The sequence below is a fragment of the Bubalus bubalis genome, chromosome 2, assembly GCF_019923935.1.
Source record: "Bubalus bubalis isolate 160015118507 breed Murrah chromosome 2, NDDB_SH_1, whole genome shotgun sequence".
NCBI lineage: Eukaryota > Metazoa > Chordata > Mammalia > Artiodactyla > Bovidae > Bubalus > Bubalus bubalis.
Window position 1 is genome coordinate 84,806,440 of NC_059158.1, and position 18,724 is coordinate 84,825,163.

At 34.9% G+C, this 18,724-nt stretch overlaps 1 protein-coding gene across 4 annotated transcripts in view; it reads left to right on the top strand.

The window, feature by feature from the left end:
- FIGN (fidgetin, microtubule severing factor) overlaps positions 1–18,724 on the top strand; it is a 129,571-nt gene that overhangs the window by 98,628 nt on the left and 12,219 nt on the right. Inside the window, exon 1 of one of the 4 annotated variants that reach the window (XM_044934598.2) lies at positions 18,399–18,456. The exons of the other annotated variants lie outside the window; for them this stretch is intronic. The gene's annotated coding sequence lies outside the window, so the exon portion shown is untranslated. Of the gene's footprint in view, positions 1–18,398; positions 18,457–18,724 lie in introns of those variants that run through there. 4 annotated transcript variants of the gene reach the window in all.

Genomic DNA, 18,724 nt, shown 5'->3' on the forward strand with positions numbered 1-18,724 from the left:
ATTGCAACATATGTATCAGGGAAGTAGTCTTGCTGAAAATTTAAAAATTTTCCCTGGGACCTGTCAAGGATAACATTGAAATGATTAAATAAAAGTGTTTTTTTAAGCATGAAAAATTTTAAGTGTAGAAAAAAGTTTTGAAAGCTAAGCCAGTTATAAGAAATGATGCAAAATCATATTTTCAGGATATAAAGCAGTTTCTAGTTAGTCCCTATGGTTTTTTTTTCAGGTTAAGAGCATTGAAAAATAAAATAAATGCATTGTATCTTTAACCTTGAATGTGATTATTATTTCTTTTTGTGACATAAATTCTGTTTGGCTATTTTCAGTAACAAGCAAAAAACATTAATTTTAAACAAGGATCCATAAAAATTCTATACTTATTGGGATCTGTAAAAAATCAGTTTTGCTTACTGGAGGGGTATAACACTGTTTAATATACTTTTCTCTTTGCCATTAAATTAGATTTTTTTTTTTAGGGGAGAAAAACTCATAAAGGAAACAGCCTTGGAGATGTAATACGCTCTAGCACATTTAAATAATTAGACTTCTGTCTCACTGAAATGTATGTGCTCTAGGTATGATAGTGATAAAAGCATGAATATTAGTATGATTAGGAAATTACAGCATGTCACAGCATAATTGATTGATTGATAACTGAATGAAAACTAACCATAAAGCACGTGAAAATAAATGTGTGTTCTGCAGTTACTCAAGCAGAATTTTTGCATCTACCCAGTTGCAAGATTAGTAACTAAAATGCTCATCTTACAAGCAAAATGGAATTGATATTTTTTTGCTTTTGCTTGTGTCTGTGTATGCTTTAATTATAATACTGGCAGCAGAAAGAGTAAGAGGATTCTAAGTGCTTAGTGTTCAATTCGATGTTTAATTGTTCCTCAAGACCTGTCAAATGGACACCACATTCCTAATTGACTCTATGAGCAATTAGTATTTTGGAATTTACCTTTCAGAGGCTCAAGTTTTAAATGCAAAGCCCCACTAACACGAGAGTTAATACACTCTTGTCTCTTGAGAACTGAATTTTCCATTTAAATTACCACTAATTTTTAAAAAGCATTTTGTCATTTTTTTGTGCTTGTGTTTTTACTTTCTAATTCTCTGTCTTGATCTTTTAAAGATTCCTGCTCACACAAGTCTTCAACGACACTCACTAACATAGAAGGTTTGGAGAAGCGAGGCCACTGCAGGATTCCCTGTTCAAAGCTGAACCAATATTCACCATTGACATATCCATTCATCTGTGCAGGGTCATTGGAAATCCTCTCTCTCTAGTTTTTCCTTCCCTTCAGGGAGCAATGCTTAAAAGAGCAAACCCCTGGTGTGAAGAGATAGGAGAATTCTCAGCACGCCAATGGTGCCAGGAATCGAATTAAAGTTGTCCATTTGCAGATGACTGTCTGTTGGAGCTCTCAGCACACAGAGGCACTGTGCTTCCTGTTGATGCTTTGTTTACTTGAAATTCTGTCAGTGCCACTTCAATTTAATTTTTTTAATGGCAAAAGTCATATCATGCCAAAAATATGCCAGGAGGGTGAAAACACTATGATGTGTGTTGCTCTGTAGAGTTATATAGCATTTTATTGGATTCCCAAGGCTTGCTCAAGGAAAATAAACATTTTAAAGCTTTGCAAGAAGATTGTTGTGGCCACAAAAAAAAAAAAAGTTAAATAATTACTAAATTCACTTCTTTTTTAAGGAGTTCAAAACTTGTCTTATATTCTACAATTATTGACATTCCCAGATCTATTTTGGCATAAATCACATTTTGATATGACTGAGCCTACAATTTTGTCTTTTTTCACATGCATTATCTCTTCTAAGTGGGAGGCACTAAGAAGACAGGAGTTGCCATTAAATCTTTAGATGCCAGAAGTCAGCACTGGAGATTGTTTTCTCCAGTTTGATTTCTTTTGTTATCGTAAGAGACGTTACTGTGGTTTAATTTATTGGACAAAGTTAAAAAACTGTCAGAATTAGATTTGTTGAGGTAAGATTTTTAAACCCCAGGAAGAATATAACCTGTTTAGGAGATGAAATTTGAGAATACACGGTCTCTTTCCAAGTCCCAGAAAACCAAAAAGCATGTTGCAAATAATTGTCGGGTTTAAGTTTGCAGTTGCTACGAGTTGATTATGTTTCTTCTTCCACTTTAATTTCTCTCTGTTTTATTTTGCAAATAGTGAAAAGTGCCTGGCATAAAGTAGACCCTCAATAATAGTTATTATTAGAATGAATAAAGGATGTTTATTATTTCATTTTATAATTAAGAATTCTTTATTTTGCTTTATTTTTCATAGCACCTAAATTTAAAAAAAAATCTGTTCCATGGTTTACTTGGCAGATTCTATTTAATGTTTATTTTCTCCTAGAAGCAAGTTTTACCTGTTTTCCTAGGATTGCATTTGAAACAATGTGGGAATTACATTTACCCTAAACATCTATACCTACTTAAGTGTCTGCTGGATGCAAGTTATGCAGTAGCTTGTTTGTTCCAGTGGCTTCATTATAATATCACGGAAAGCAGGCATATGTAGTTTGAAACGCAGTGTTGCAGCAAGCAGTTTAATCTAAGTAAGTGACCTTACACAGAAGAGAAAATGTACAATAACAGCCAAGCTTGTGAAAAAGCAAGCTGTACTCTAAAGCAACCCAGAACTGATTCTAACATATCGACCACTGTGAAGAGACTATGTTGTCATTATGAGAGCAAGCTACTGTTTTCATAAGTACCTATTACTCCTTTTAGATCTACTGAAAAACACTTGTAGTACGACTCTTCTCAAAAACAGCAGTCACCCCCACACACACACACAGAAGTCCTCTCCTGCTCCCACTCAGTGCGTTGATTTATTATTTTAAACTATGCTAAGTTGCAATCCCCACCAATGCAATTCCTGATGGAATAGGCCATTCCTTCTCTTTCCTGATCTAAATGTTTCTTAGAAATGTCATATCTGGTTATCCTCAATATAAAAATCACCCATGAAAGTTACCATGGTGAAACCTTACATCTTAAATATCAGTCTGTGCCCCCTAGCCATTAGTTATCAAATATCATTTAGACTAGTCATGACATAAACTCTGTTAATAGTTTTACAAATAGATTGCAAATGATATGAATTTAGCTAGAAGAAACTTAAAATCATATTTATAATGCTTGTTTCTGAAATTTGGCTACTCATACAAAGTGTTTAAACAGAATATTTAAACATTTGGATTAAGTATTTTGTGGTGATGATCTTTTTGCATGAATCATATTCAGTAGCACCCATAATATATTCTAATGGAGTCTTGTTTTATCTGTTAGGTTTCATGAAGGCTGCATTAATGAATATCATAATTATCTATTGTATTTGATATTAGCCACACACATCATAGGTATTAATAAGAAATATCTGTTATCCTGATCTTATAAAAGAGTAACAAATACTATTTAGGTAAATAGTGTCTTCTCTGTGTTTCATAAGAATCTAGTAATGCAAGTTTTATCACTAATTTGACATTTTATTTCTTTTTTTTTTTAATTGGGTATGTACTCTGTACAAGTATAGTGAAAGGTGGTGGGTACATAAGAGGAATAAGACAGTCTGAGCCTAGGGAAAGAAAATAACACATAAACAATTTTGGTGTAAGAGATTAAGTGCCATAATTAGCTGAATGATTCTTTAAATTCTAGAAATTTTTTGTAGATGATTTAAACACTTTCTGGTTAAGTTCCCAAAATATCTTCCTGCATGATTATGTGTAACTGGTAATCAGACATCATTCTAATCAATGAATGCTATTGCAGTATAGCATTCATACTCACTTATCAAAAATAATTTTGTTGGAGATGTGCGCTATAACACTGATGTGTGCTATAACACACACACATGATAAGTACTGGAAACAGAAAAAAAGATAACTTCAAGGACGTCATAGTTAATGAGAAAGCCAGAAAGACACAGTGCAGTTGGCCTAGGATGGGAAGGATGCTGTGGAGCAGGGAAGGGCATTACAGGCAAAGAGAGCAGCATGTACAAGGTTAAGAGGTATGACGGCGACTGAGATGTTTCCTCAGAGTTGGTAGTATGTATCAATATAAGATATTCGCAATAACACAGGATCTAGAAATACACAGAAAATTTCAAAACAAATATTAATATATTCAAAAGAAGATGAAAAATGACTTTAATGGAGGTCATTGCTATATGATTATAGATAATGGTAATTTCGTATTTATTTTTCTCTGTTTGCCATATTTTAAAGTAATAAGCTTCTGTTTCAAAATCAGGGAAACAAGCTTTTTTTAATGTAAGCCCCAAATATATACATGCTGTGCTGTGCTGTGCTTAGTTACTCGGTCATATTAAACTCTTTGCTACCCATACATACATATAAAATAAGAAGAACACATCAAATCTAAAAGACACCCCTAAAAAGGGACAAGGCTGACCTCAAAGAACAGCATGGGAATGAAGAAGAAATAGATATTAGTGTTTCAGAAATGAATTGTGAAAACTTTGTCATCGATTGAATGTAGGACAAGAGAAGAGCTAGAATACCTGGAGAGTGAGCAGTGAATTTTCTTTGTGTGTGTTGAAAAACTAACTCTAGCTGTCAGGAAAAATTATTTTTTGATAAAAGTAATACAGTAAGTTACTGGCAGGTCCAGAAAATGAAAATCCCCTAATCATAAATGAGTAGAAGGGTTAGAGGATGTATCATGTTATGCTTCTGAAATCTACTTACCTGTAATTTCCCTTCAGTATTTCTCTTTAGTTCCGGCCCCTGGGACACCAAAGAACTCCTTCTGGCAGTGACAGTTCCTGGACAGTAACATCATGTACTAGTTAGTTGCTTTTCTGCTATTATCTCATTTAATTCTCAAACTTCAATGAAATCATTATTACCACCAAATTCAAAGGTGGGAATATTGAGACTTAGGAAAGCTAAGTAGTTTGCCTAAGGACCCAAGACTAGAAACTAGAAATGTAAGGATTCAAATCTGGGACAATTCAAATATATGCCCAAATTCAAATCCACCATGGTTAGGCTATAACAATATTGATATCTCAACAGAGTTGATTATTAAAGGTCCTTATTATGGTAAATGATGATCTTTCAAAGATAGATCTTGGTAAGAAGAGATATTATGAACAGTAAGAAAAAAGATTTTGATACAATATGTATAATAAAGGCTGGATTCCTGTTTTGTTTTCTGAACATGTGTTATTTCAAATGCAAGTATTATCAGGTCAGTTCAGTTGCTCAGTCGTGTGCGACTCTTTGCAACCCCATGAACCACAGCGTGCCAGGCATTATAGCCTATAGCAAATTCTACATTATTAAGTTTCTTCCAAGAGAACTTGTACTGTTTTCTTCATTCAGTAAGATACATAGGAATTGGTAGATTCTCTGGAGAAGGAAATGGCAACCCACTCCAGTACTCTTGCCTGGAAAATCACATGGATGGAGGAACGTAGTAGGCTACAGTCCATGGGGTCGCAAAAAGCCGGACACAACTGAGCGACTTCACTTCACTTCACTTCACCTAAAGTTACTCTTTCTTCTTTTAAATGGGTAGAAGTTAATGAGAGGTCCAGGAAGTACGCAGAGGGCTAGAATCATACTTCTTGATTATATACTTCCTCTCAGAAGTGAGTACCATGACAATGGATATGGACAAGCCCTAGTTTGAAGACTCAGATGGACTTGTTCAAGAGCTCTGAATGGTGAACCTAGAAGGGTGATTTTTATGTATGGGGAAATAGCTTGCTCAATGTTGGCCTAGAAGGCAGTATCAAAGCCAGTGTGTGGAAAATATAGATTTTAGTAAAAAGACGTGGTGTAACAAACTGTTACAATAAGAATATTATTACACTTAAGTTCTGGCTCCATTTCTGTCAATTATTAGCTATGTAGTAGTAACTTATTTTATACATTATGTCAAATGGCATTTATAGCAACTGTGTGAGGTTGACTAATGAGGCCTCTCAAGTTCTGAGACTGGTCTTCAGACTAAGATTATTGTGATAATGACTAGTAAATGATAATTTACTAGTACTAAAAAAAATTTTTTTTTGGCTCCTTATATAGTATTTCCTATTGAAAAGGGTAAAATAAAACATAAATAATGTTTCTTTTAATTTGTGAGAGCACTGAGTTATTAATACAAGTCAACTGCAACCATCTGTTGACCCAGGCAAGAAGGGTGCTATGTTTTGGAAAGTCCAGTCTTGCCCTCTTCCAATACTCTCCTTTATCCCATCACGAGAAATCCAAGGGGCCATGAGGATGTGCCCACTTGGAAACTGTGCCCTTCTTTGAGACCATGTCCCGGACACCTGAAATTCCCTGACTCTACTTCCTGAGCCTATGTGGGGCTCTTATCCAGGTCTGTCTTTGGTGTGTGCACTTCTAGACCCAAGAGGAGGTTAGGAGGCAGCTGGGTGGAGGGGGATGGCAGGGAATGGGTGGAACATCATCTATAGCATCTATATTAAGCCTCTTGATGATAAGGAACAAGAGGGAAAGAGCTATCAGTCAGCTTCTCATTCTGAAAGAGATCTAATGATCCAGGGGACAGAAAATTCTAAATTTTAACTTAGCCTTCCTTCTTAGTGTTTATAAAGATAGAATTTTCAAGGTACAAAAAAACAAACAAAAAATTTTAACACTTTTGTTTTATAATTTTCAAAATAATTTATGACTTTATACCTTAGGTATTTAGACATGTGGTATGTGTTAGAGCCTGCATGAAATCTTTCTATACAGATACAGATATAGAGACATATATAGATATATATCCGTATTAGACATATAGCTATGAACAAGACAAGATCCCTGTCCTATTCTAATGGTATGGATACCTGATGTCAGAGATTAGTCTAGTAGATGATACAGATGAAATAGAAAAATAAAAAGCATATGAAAATGCAGTATAACTACAGGCTGATATGGAAAATAGTAGAGAGGGAGGGAAGGCAGTGTTGTGTGGGAAGTCTTCTAGATGAAGTAGTATCATTTGGCTTACTGGCCAGAGTTTGCTGAACCCTTGGTCTAGGGTTTTCCACATACTCTTTAAAATCTCTTGTGTCATCTTTTTCTTTTCCCCATAAACTGCTGTTCATCTTTATTAAGATATTTAACAGTGAGGATAATTCTTACATGCTTGCCACGTCAGTTTCTCACCATGCATGTCTTTCTCACCACTCATTTCCTCCATGACCCACTCACCATGGCTTCTGACCCCACCACTCGCTCACAGATCATCTCTAGCCGCCTAATTGCCTATGTTCTCTCCTATTGTACTTGACTTCTCTGATGCCTGTGCTATAATTATTCTATTCTTCCTTACTTGTCTTTTACAATAGCATAGTCTCTCCCTCTGTGATTCTCTTTCTCTTCTATAAATGCCTCCCCCCAATTGCCTACTCCTTAAATGCTGATTCAACTCAAGAGTTCCATTCTCATCTCATTCTATGCAATTCCCTTTCTGCTATGCCTTCCATGGCCATAACTTCAATGATTCCCATTTGCTCATGATTCCTCAATACCCTTATAGACTTTGACTTCTATCAAAAGGTGGGAACTTCTAGTGGCCACCTCATCGGTTATATAAACTAAAAACCATGGAGTTCTCCAAGGAGAGCCAAAGTACAACAATTTTGTGTCACATGATCCAGATTGCAATTCTGGCTCAGGGGTGGCCTTGGGAAAGTTCCTTAGAGTCAGGCAACCTGTTTCATCATATATAAAAGGGAATTAATCCCTCAGTAGGCATCTGAAGGATTAAGTGTAATATCCACCACAATCTATTAACTAGTTGACAGATATCTCACAAGAATTTCTATTTTTATGATGATATCCCTCCTGTTTTTCATTCTTCTAACTGGTCAGCTCATCCTTTCAACTCTACATCTGAAATCTTTCTCAGATTTTTTTTCCTTCTTTCTGTTCAAGTTCAGACTCTGCTTCTAGTCTTTTCCCCTCTCTCTTCTGGCCTATATATTGTTATTATTGATATTTTTCTAAAGAGATAAGGGCAGCACTTTATGTTGGCAGTAGGATAAAGTCTGAACATTTAAGTCCCTTTGCAAACTGAACTCAAGCTTTATCATTACCTCCATCCTACTCATGCACAGACATATCCATGTCTCCTATCTTCTAACCATACCAAGCTACCCTGTTGCCTGAATATTCCAGGTACAGTAAGCTTCATCTGTGACTCTGATTGAGTCTTGTCTTGGGCAGGAAAACTCATCTCTCTCTATTCTGATAAAATTCTATTCAGCTTTCAAGATATGCCTGAAATCTTAACTTCTCAATATAGCCACCTTCCCCTGCCAGGTTCAGAAGTAAATCTTTTCTTGGGTAAATCACCACCAAATACAGATCGTAAGTTCCATTGGGGCAGAGACCTCTGTCTCCTAGCACTTAGGCCAGAAGCTCTCAAGTTGTAGCAGGTATTCAGATGTTGTTATAGCATGAGTGCCATCATCATGTTTTAAACAATTTAGCCAACTAGTCCCATTTGTTTTTCTAGTGACAACAAAAGTTGTCAAGATTCAGAGATTTAAGGAAGATTGTTTTCAGGATTCTAGTTTTGAGATTTAAAATACATTTTCTCTGTAAATTATTTTTTCATAATTGACTAACTACTTGAAAACAGAGAGAAAGGAAAGGAAAAGAGAGAAAAGAACTCACTGCCCCAAAAGGAGGTTGAGGGTGGGGAAGGGGGGGAGGTTCTTGGAGTACATATGAAAGAATTTAAGACATAAGTAAAAGAAATTGAATTTTTCTCAGGTTTCATTTTTGTTTGCTTGCTTGGCTGTTTGTTACATGGAAGAATATTGATTTAAGTTTTATTAGCTCAGGAATATGACAAAGGTTCTAAGAATGATAACACTGTTACTAGGTCTTGTGAAGCCTTGAAAAGTTTAAGGATAATGAACCCTAGTTCTTTTAAAAATTATTTGCAAGCTTAAGTATAAGACTTCTCTGCATGTTCAGACCAGTGTCTCAATGGTATGGCCAATAAGTGAAGTTTGAAACCTGCCTTCTCCTGAAAATCTTGATAATACAAATCTCCCCATTAGCACTACCATTTTATTATGCCTTATAATCATAACTTGTATTTATGTGGTTATATTTATGTTTTTTATTCTCTGCACTAAAATTTCTTCTATGCACACTCCCCAGATTATTTTTCTCAAATTAAAAATAAAACCAAGGCAAATTCTGCCAACCTTCTATAACTCAGGGTTAAAGCTAGGTAAAATATCTATTAACTAAGTACTCAATTCCTAATTGAAATTCATAATTAAACTGTATCTTCATCATTATGGAAAGTTATTTTGAAAGCTTACCAAAAGAATTGCTCATATTTATCATTAATATTATTACCATCATATTATTTGACATCTTAGGGCCTCTTCACTTTTGTAATAAATTCAAATGTACAAAACATCCACTCTCTTTTCTAAAACATTCATAAATTCTATGATTCAGAAATTAAGTTATTCGAGGTTATGATAAGGCATTCCAAAGGCACTGAAAGGGACCCTCTCTTAATTTTTTGGTTTTTCATTTTTTATCTGTGAGTCATTTAAGCATGTAAATATAGGTTTCTAGTAGTTTCATGCACTGGCTTTGTCTTTTGTGGTTCTGAATACGAATTCAGTCAAGACAAAGAAACTGGAAGATATTTTGATCTGAAAGCTATAAGAATTCATAAGGGAATGAGTTGGTTTCTTCTCTGCTTTGTAATGCAAAGAAGTGCATTCCACAAAATCAGATGAAACAAGCCATTAATTTGACAGTCTCAGTTCTCATAGCTATTGATTCAGAAAGCTAAAAACAGATATGGAAGCTTATTGGCTCCAATTAAGAGTCGTGAAGCTTGAGGTAAGAAGAAACGAGAGGGTATTGGGAGAAGAGGAATCATTCACTAACAGAATCCTTCTTAACGTTTTCTCATGAATGGGTATGAACTCTTGGTCTCCTGGGTTTCAGTTTGTTTGTTTTTTGTACTTTTTCATTTATTGACTCTCTTTATGGAATACTTTCAGAATGTTTGTTTAGCAAACAAATGATATTTATCTTATCATGTGAGACATTTTCATGACAACACACTCAAGAGCTTCCTCATAAGTCTCAAGAAATATTTTCAATTCCTTCTATACAATTTTATATACATGGAAATACCTCTGGATATACTCTATCGATAGACTAATCAATATAGATTCTATAGGTATACACTTATTTTAGCACATGCATCATCTTGCATGAAAGAACTCCTCTCTTTAGAGGTGTGTAGTGGGCCTTTTTTTTTTTTTTTGGCCCTTATCAATAAGAAGACTAACTAACTCTCATGACCACCTTTAGTGCATATAAATAACGTATGTGTGTATATATAGTACTGTTTTTTAATGTTAAGATCTTAGTAAAGAGTGCTACGAAAAGAAAGACTCAAAGAGGAAAATGTTATTCACATTTTTAAGAACAATCCAGGCAACAATAGTGAAGTGGGTTGCAGTTTGCTTCTCCAGTCTAACAAAGCAGTATAGCATTATTTGGAACTGCAATTATGAAAGGCCAACATTTCTCCAAATATTCCTTTCAGAATGTCAATTTTTTTCTCATGTTTTAACTTAGTGATAGAAATGCAATTTTTTCCTTTTAATGATGATAATACATTTATATCTTGCATAACTTTTCATGTATAATCAAGTGACAGGAAGGCTTTTTTCTGAGGTGTGGGGATGCTGATGAGGAAAATCGTGATAGATAACATCAATTATCAGTTATAATCAATTATCAGTTATCAGTTCCTTATCATTTGTTAACAAATCCTCAGTTGAGAAACCTTCCGATCAGCTTTGCACTAGACGAAAATTTGCTGTACGTTGGATATAATCTAACTCTAATAGAAGACGATTGCGTTTCCAAGCAGAAAAAAAATAAGATTATTGTAATAAATCTAACATCACAGCAACAATTCATGGAGCTTAATTATGACACTACTAAATGTGAAAATCTATTCAGCGCTAGGAACACTTTTCACATTACATTCACGCTAAAGATTGGCTGTTAAGAGCTCATTACTGGTATTTTTCTAAAGAGTGGTTTATTAAACACAGTTACCTAATAAGCATCTTTGGTGGTGCAAATTGCTGAAAACAGTAATGAGTCTGATTAGACTTCATTTCAATTACGACAGCTTGTCTAGCAAAAAATTTATATATGTATATATAACTTTTTTTTTTTTCCTGCTGCTTCAGAATCTGGCTACAAGACACTCCAGAGTTTAAAAAATAAAAAGCCACCTCTGTATTTCCTTTCCACAGTTCACTAATGAAGACAGAATTGTCCAAGTCATCATCCAATTTACACACTGGGAACCTAGATGGACAAAGTGGAGTTACAATCATGTTTGCTTAAAAACAGCAAAGCCTGCCTTGACTAATATGTCTAAATAAGGTCGCCTTTCGTTTCTCTCTGCTTTGGTTTTTTTTTTTTTCCTTAGGAATATAAAACTATAAATGAGATGGAGACTTAAACATGATTCTTTCCTATTTGGATTGTGGAGGTTATTCTCCAGATTAATAGGCTCACCTTTCAATTATGTTTTATCCATGGATCTGCTACTTAAAATCATAACAATACAGAAAGCTGTTGGATTGTGAATGCTAATTATCTCACTGTTTTTTTTTTTAATATATTTGGAAAAAATAAAAGAAGCCCAGTTTTATGAATGTGCACTAAAACATCAGAAAGTGTAAAGGAATGTTCATTAGACACTAAACTTGATTTTTATATTTTTAAAAAGTATGCTATTTAGCCACATTTAACAGCTAACCTCCTATTAAATCATGCCTGAATATACTGCTCAAATTGAAAGAAAAAAATTGTTAATGTAAAAAGCCTTTTAAGTGATTAAGCTGTCATTGCTGTCATTCGGGCCTTCTAGTAACATTTTAATGCTTCTGAGGGCTATGGCTGGGTTTGCAATCCACTATTTTATATTTTCTGAATAGATTATTTTTAAAGTATATTATCATTTGACACTGAACTGGATAAAATAATTTCTGAAGTAAAATACGAAAACAATGGCTGTATGTAGAAGCATTTTTAAAAAGGAGGCACAATAAAACGTGCTAACCTGAAAAACTTCTCAAGTTAGCTAAGTGATCATGTAATGGCCATAAGACTGAAAGTCATATATAAAGGAAATTATAGTACTCTTGTAGGCATTTGGATACTTTCAAAAAGATTTACTTAAAAGGAGACCAGTTCCAGGTATTTACTTAAAAGGAGTTCCAGTTAAAGGTTCAGTGAGGAGGAATGCACTTTTAAATCTATGATTCATTAATTCTGTGAATTTTCTGTTCTGTTTAAGGGGGGGAAAAAAAAAACTTTGGTACAGAAAACACAAGAACAATTCTAAATTTACAGTTGGAGTACTTTCCTAAGTCAGTTATTATATATTTTAATTTTTGCATTTCAAGGATTTCTTAAACATTTCATCTAGAAAGATTGTAATGAAATGTTTTTCTTTTTGAAGAAAATTGAGAACATATGTCAATATACAATATTGTCATTAGGTTTTCTTCTTGAAAAAACTTTACATATGTAAACCTAGACCTCCTTGAAAATGCATAAGAAAGCAGTGTTCATACTGTATTTTGAGGTCATAAATAAGACTTTTAATTTTTATTAACTATGGAAATTTTTTGAAATGTATGACTTGATTCAAACCAAAAATAAATATATAGCTAAAAAAAAACTTTTAAGTGGTACTTATATTGGATTAAAATATTATGTGTACATCCTAGTTAAATAACAGAATGTGCTTTGGACTCAGATTATAAATAATGAAATAGATCATTTTTAGGATAAAAGCATTTTAAAAAATTTTTTTCTTCTCTGTCATCATCCCCATTTTCTCTATATCCTTTCCACAACTATAGACAGAATAGTTGAGCACACATATACAAGTGCCTAGATTTGATTTTCCTCTATAACCTACCTGTATCATCTGCTGGGTTCTAGTTTTCCTGTGGTTTAGAAACTTTGGGTAAATAGGATGTACACTATTTGAAGAGGTAACAGGAAGATTTGACTTATTTACTCTTTTAACACAAGCAACTAAAACTAACAAATTTTGAATTAAATTTCTTTCAAATTATCTGCTAATTTATAAATATGACTGGGAAAATAACTTCCTTTTCCTTAAAATTATTAGCAAATATTAGAGCGTATGCAAAACTGAGGCCAATAAAATAGTTCATTATCATCAGTAAGAAGTTTAAAATTATAGAATAGTGTTCACCGTATAGAAGTAACATCATTAACAGCTTTGAATTCTGTTGACTGGTTGAGAGCAACCTTACATTTCACTTCTATATTAAAGTAAGCTGTGTTTATTCATAATGGGATAGAGTTGGACTGGGAATAAAGTAGAATTTATGAGCAAAAGGGGATTCCCTGTTGGCTCAGTGGTAAAGAATCTGCCTGCAATGCAGGAGACCAGGGTTCAGTCCCTGGGTCGGGAAGATCCCTTGGAGAAGGAAATGGCAACCCACTCCAGTATTCTTGCCTACAGAATTCCATGGACAAAAGGAGCCTGCTGGGCTACATCCATGGGGTCACAAAAGTAGGACACAACAGAGCGACTCTTTCTTACTTATAAGCAAAAAAGAGGGATCTGTATTTCATGTGATAAATGCCAGTGGATCAACCATTTATTCAGTTTAGTCAAAACCTAAACTTTTTCTTTTTTTTTTTTTTAATCACAGTGACCTTGTGTATACTAACAGTAGATGAAACGATGCAGTTGAATATTGCCATGGAGAATGCACTTAAGATGGAATCTGAAGAAACAATTTCTTTTTTTGTAGTACCTTCTATTGTTAGCTTTCCCCGAGGATTACTTTGTTGGACACCCCCTCTAGGAAAGGAAATGCCAGTTTCTTTAAGGATGCTATAACCCTTTCTTCCGTGTCTGTTTCATGATGCAGCATTCTTTGTTTTTTACAAAAGGAAGAGCCAATAGTGCTAAAGACTGGACCGTCATTCACACTGCACTTTAACAGTGTTCTGTTTATCTGGAAATGAGAGCATCAGAATTATAGATGGTGATGGTACTCAGATTTTTTTTTCGCCAAACCATAGAATTGGGCCAGGTAGGGAGAATGGAGAAGAGAGGAAACTACTGTTGTTACTAAGAGCTCTTCACTTTCAATCCTTGACCATGTTGGTTGTATTCTGTAGCAGTTTATCTGCATATGTTGTCTTATATGGACAAAACAACACTAAACCTACCAAAACTCATTTCATGTGTTGCTTTCCATTGCCTTCAGATTAAAGTTATTTTCTTCAGGCTGGACTAAATTATACACAGGTCCCAGGAGTGAAGGACACTGAATTAATGTACTGTGTCACTCAGCCCTGACTATAGAATATTTTTATCAAAGTCCAAGGCACTATTTTGCTATTCCATTAAAAATTAATGCACGGATTGTCAAAAAGAGAAAAATGCCTAAGTAATCTAAACAAATTTTGTCTGGGCTTTGCACACTTTAGAGTCACCTTAAGTGACGAGTTTTTAAGGAGAATGGTTGGAGTTGTATACCTATATGTAAAGAGTATTTTTACTCCTTTGTCTAATTACATGACAGAGACCGCCAAATTAAAGTAGTCTTAATAATTTATTTTGTTTTATGTAAACTGTCTTTTTTAGAGCAAGGTTTCAGAGGAACACAAAAAGAGGTTAAATGCAAATTCCATCTTACACAAGGTCATGGGGCTTGGGAGATTCTGAACTTGTTTACTGACCTCTGTCAGTATGGTATATTGGGCAAAAATGAATGTAGTTCAGCTTAAATATAACTAAATTGAGCTTTGGACTTATATATACTTGAAATAGAATAGACACATGCAAATAACTATTTACAAATAGCACTACGTACACATAACGATTAGCATAACATTTTAGCAGTGTGAAGAAGGACATTAACCAGGCATGTCATAATTCAAGATTGGTACCATGCCTGGTTTGTGTTAATTAAAAGTGCAAATTTATTTTATATGGCACAAGAGTATCTGGAGAATCAACTAAAATTACCTCAGACTTTTAGGATGATGGTAATGTTATCTCAGCAGAGTCCTTTTTTAAAATAAATATTCAGAACACATAGGAAATGCACAGTACTTGCGGCGTTTAGCTTTCTCTTTCTGGATCAGTCATACAGGCTGGATACTGTGAATCTAGCATGGGGCTTTCAGGTTGTGTTAACCCCATTTATCCCTGCACGCTACAGCTCACCTGTTATTTACACACTTAAGAGGGTTGATACTGCAGAACAAGGGGAGTGCTCTGTTGTGACACAGAGCATACATATTCATTAGCCCTGGCAGTCCCTATGGACAGATGTGGTGTGTCCTGATGGTCTTAGTATGACAAAAAGAACCGGAGCGGGGGAAGGGTAGATGGCCTAATGGATTGAAAACGTACATGGAAAAAGGGGAGAGACAGAATGAGTAATGAAAGGCCATAAAGTAACAACTTTAAAGGTTAACTACAAAGCACTATTTAAAGTGATTAAAATTGTCTAAAATCATTCACAGAAGTAGAATAAACAAGATTACATCTGATTCAACAGGGGAATATCAGTCCTCTTACCCACTAACCCTCAAACTATTCCCCTTGCAATAGTTGATAGCACCTGACACTAAGTACTAAGATTCAGAGTATGAATCACTTGTATATTTTAAATTGTGTGTATACACATAGTTGTGCATTCTTTTGCACATAATTATGGTAGGATATTTGGACACTGCTTTTTACTTGATTTAGATAATTATTCAAAAACTTATACACATATGCTTTTGTAAAACTACCCCCTGCAAAGAGGAAAACCCACAAATCTAAACTACAATTTTAAAATATATGGATTTTATGTGAGTGTGATTGTATGTTCACTTGAATACTTTTGAGTATGGGAAATTTTATGACCCTCACAGGAGAAGAATAATTATTTATTTAAATTGTACTAACCCTCGTCCATGCTCCCGGGATCCCTCACCTGAAGCTAAGTACTAGCCTCCTAATTTCTCTCTCAGTTTCTGCCCTTGCTTTCTTGTGGGCCTTATTTAAGATAGAAGAATTGTTGAAGGATAGGGAAGCCTGGCACGCTGTAGTCCATGGGGTCGTTAAGAGTCAGACACAACTCAGCAGCTGAACAACCAACAATTCTTCTCTTTTTGATTTGCTTCAGGTATTAGGCTGTCTGTCTTGCTAATGTATTGAACACAGGACTGGTGGCCTAAAAGTGATATTTCTGTCATCAATGTAACTTGCTTTGCATAAGTGCTTATGCATTCATCCTCATAAATGCAGTCGTTCTCTTATATATATGTCTTGAATGTTAAAAATGATGACCTATGAGACCCATGCATACCAAGTTTCAACCTCATTATGAAATATTGGCAAATAAATATTTTTATACTTTGTCACATTTTGATGAGTAAATATTTTGTTGCCGTGAATAAAATTTAATGCATTTTAGGGAAACTGATTCAGATCATAAGCTACTCACAAATTTAATTGAAGAACAGGGTCTATGCCATTCTAGTCCAAGTCATGATGCTTGTAATATTGAATACTTGCTTTTAAAGCCCCAAATGATGACATACAGAATAAGATCAGTTGCTTATCCAGGTATCATCTACCCAACAAATTCCTATAAGAATTAAGTAGCATAAGTTTGGAGTAACTTAAAGTCTCAAAAGTTGTACCAGGAGTTATAATTGACTATTACTATTAAATGAAGTATCGGTTTGTGGAATCAGAACCTATGGCATATTCGGGGAGCATATTAGGAATGGTGGAGACTGATGTGGAAAACAACTAGAAAAAGTATCTAACAAATCAAAGCAAAAGCAGAGGGGTGAACACGGAAATCGCAGCAGTCTGGAGACCAGTGTTGTTAAGAAATCATTTCTCATTTTACACTGTTGTACTCGTGACACTGAATCAGCAAGGAAAATACCAAATATTTTCCCTGTGCTTTGCGTGGGAGGGCAGGAATGCAGCGAATAAAAAGAATTTGGAAAAAATTTAAAGGCACTACTTTTTAAGTTTTAAAGTACTATACTTGCTGGTTTTCAAGAAAATGTACTTAAGTGGAAAAACTGAAGCTTGAAGCCTCAGAGTGAAGTCATAATTTTAACTGCTTATGTGGCCAGCAGATACTGTAGAAATATCTGATGTCGTAATAGGAAGTTGGAGCGTCATGACAAAGTAGAGGGGGCATGCCGTGTCTAGAGGGACCTCAGATTTGGCCAATGGTTGCCAGGCAAGAATGAGATCTAGGCTTATAAGATCAATCAGCTTGTCTTGAAAAAGTGGAATATGTGGAAATACAGTTTCTTTTATTATAAAGTTGACTGATTTTTAAAACTCTGGACTGGCCAAACAAAACATAGTTACAGATTACATGCTGCCTTCTTGCTGTCAGGTAGCAATTTCTCTATATTGGATGGTGAAGTATTTAAACTATATTTACTAAGGACCATTTAGCCATAAATGCCTTTGTGAGTTTTAAAAAGTATTGCTTTATGCAAATGAGGTATAGTAGGGGGAGGGAGTAATTTGCTGCAAACTGTATTATAATTTGGAGTCTTGAGGTATGAAAATGTGATTTAAAGAGAAAAATCTTTGACAGTATTGCTATATAATTAGAATATCTTATTTTCGGACTGTGGGTTGTGAGATCATCCTTAACTGGTTTTAAACCTCTGTTGTTTCTTACTCGTGGTCTCCACAGTGAGTCACAAACACCATTAAGAATAAATACTATACAACAGTTTGAATTTTTGACATCTTTTTGATTAAGAAGATCATGTCCTGTGTTTTGCTGAGTACGAAAGAATTTCTGTACCTTTCTTACAACCAACATACCCAGTGGAAAATTCCCTTTTCAGTAGCTGTCCAGAAGTTGAAGAAAAAGTGATTTATAAATTCTAGGAGTCATTTTAGTTTTTCTTCTGTCCAGTCAGTTTTGGTTTGTTTTCTGTTTAATTCATCTCTGGCTTTTTCAAAAATAAATGCATAACAAGAAACACTTGTGTAGCAGGTCACAGTTGGAAACAATTTTCACAAATACTGCCTGCTTTAGGTAACCTTAGTAACAATCCAGTAAGGTGTATGTGCATGTGTGCTCAGTCATTTCAGTCCTGTCTGACTCTGTGCGACCCTGTGGACTGCAGCCTGCCAAGGTCCTCTATCCGTGGGATTCCCCAGGCAAGAATACTGGAGTGGGTTGCCGGTGCCCTTCTCCAGGGGATCTTGCTGACCCAGGGATAGAACCCACTTTTCTCCTGCGGCTCCTGCATTGGCAGATGGGTTCTTTACCACTAGTACCACCTGGGAAGCCCCCTGATAAGGTATATGATACCATTATTATCTATATTTAATGGCTGAAAAAAGTGAGTATAATATACTTACATGATTTCACCAAGATTAGAACAAATAAGTGAAGGCATGGATCAGGGCCAGTGGTCTGATTTTCAAGCTCAGGATATTCACTCTTCAGACAAAATTCTAGGACCTTTATGTTTTCTCCAGTCCATTCTATCCCAACAATCCAGTAATGCCTCCAAATAAAATACTGTGTTAGATAGTATTCAACCTCACAGTACTCCAGGACAAGTG